The sequence below is a fragment of the Colobus angolensis genome, unplaced genomic scaffold (assembly GCF_000951035.1).
Source record: "Colobus angolensis palliatus isolate OR3802 unplaced genomic scaffold, Cang.pa_1.0 Scaffold140, whole genome shotgun sequence".
In the NCBI taxonomy this organism is placed as follows: Eukaryota; Metazoa; Chordata; class Mammalia; order Primates; family Cercopithecidae; genus Colobus; species Colobus angolensis.
This window is the reverse complement of record NW_012114489.1, coordinates 2035664-2037427: the sequence shown is the minus strand read 5'-3', so window position 1 is coordinate 2037427 and position 1764 is coordinate 2035664. Positions and strand designations below refer to the sequence as shown.

Genomic DNA, 1764 nt, shown 5'->3' with positions numbered 1-1764 from the left:
AAACAAGAAAAGTTAGCCGAGCATGGTGGGACGCGCCTGTGGTCCTAACTATTCGGGAGGCTGAGGTGGATGGATCACTTGAGCCCGGCAGGTCAAGGCTGCAGTGAGCTGTGATCATGCTTCTGCCCTCCAGCCTGGCCGAGAGTGAGACCGTCTCAAAAAATAATAACATGAAAATAAGAAATAAGAGTGAAAGAGGCATCATTGATTGAAGATAACTTGGGGGGGTGTCACATAGTAAACGTATAGATTGATTGAAAGACACAGCAGTTTTAGAAACTACAGTAACTATCCAAAAAAGCACATTTGAAATTCCCCATGTGAGACCTTGCAATGTCAAAATAAGGAGGGGTGGGGGGCACGGTGATCACACAATGGCTATGACATCACTCACTACATTTATACCTGGTACACAGAGCGCAGAAACATTTCAGCTCTTGCTTGAATGAAGAACAGAAGCCTCTCTTTAGACAGGTCAGTGCCAGATAGTAATGTATAGCTTAAAATGTCTGTTAGTTAATGTACAAAAATCCAAATTCAGCGTTTAGATGTTCGGGAATACTGTATGAAAATTTAAATATTCAAAGTGGAATGTATGCATTTTTAAAGTTTATGGTTTAATTTTTAAAATTTTGTTGTAATGTGATAAATTCTGGGGGTAATTTGTCATGTAGTCACAGATGCAAATACAGCAAGCAGGGATTTTAAAATAATGAACAGAAATACCTTAAAGGAGCTATTGGAAAAGATGGAAAGAAAGTGTGAACAACTTGGGAATTTCAGTGTCTTAGTTTTTTTTAGGCTTGTAAGTTTAAATCGGAATAAGGAAGCTTATTTCCAAAAGATTGAGGTGATTCTGTTATCTCTCCCACGAAGTAGTCTACTTCAGCAAAACAGTACACCGTGTGCTATTTTGGCCTCGGGAAAGATAGAATGTTCGAGTTTGCTAGAAAGAGATAATGATCGCTTTTAGCGACACCTCTCACGGAAAGTTCATCGGGATATTGGTCTAGAGAGAAAATGGCGGCGGGGGGTGGGGGTGGGGGAAGCCGAAATACCTCACTTTAGGATCTGCTATGGGCAATGGATGCCCTAATTTAAGGTTAATTGTAGAATCACGGGCTTCCAACTGTGTATTTCCGTCATTTACACTTTTCCCACAAAGAAATGCCATAATAAATTTACAAAACAGTCCTATAGTCTAGTTTTATATTAAGTCAAGAAAAGGTAATATTTTAAAAGTACCAGCTAGAATTCTATAGCTGATGTGTTAAAAACGAACAACAAAAATCACTGCCCTCTGAATGTTCGTTCTTATTTTGACGCAAGTGGAGACAGAACAGCTTTTTTAAATCCGGCATTATCTCCGGGTGGTGCAGACATGCAATTTTTTATGAATTTTCCCACCCCTGGGAAATCGATTTCTGAAACGTGTAATTGTTGTGCAGTAAGCCAAGTGGACAGTGACGCAATAATCCACTGCAAGTTGCCTTACAAAAATGATGTCATTTGGCGCAGATCTAGTCACTTTTATAACAGGTAGCTATGGAAAAGCTCCCTGCACGTTGTCCCCGATTCCCCCACCCCCACCGTGGCCAAGATGCAAAGACACTTTCCTGGCTTCCTAGCCCTCAACTTGTCGAGGGTGGGCGCACCGCAGTGGCTCGGGGCCCATCGCTCGTGCAGGCGGAGAGGGACCAAGGGGACGAGGACAGCTGAGTGTCCTCAGCCCCGACGGCGGCGCCGCGGGGGAAGCTGCGTCGG

General features: G+C 43.0%; 1 protein-coding gene across 1 annotated transcript in view; it reads left to right on the top strand.

Moving 5' to 3' along the window:
• The first annotated feature begins 428 nt into the window (after nt 1-428).
• Nucleotides 429-1764, top strand: part of KLHL15 (kelch-like family member 15) — a 59073-nt gene continuing 57737 nt past the window's right edge. Inside the window, exon 1 of the mRNA XM_011935119.1 lies at nt 429-474. The gene's annotated coding sequence lies outside the window, so the exon portion shown is untranslated. The remainder of the gene's footprint in view (nt 475-1764) is intronic.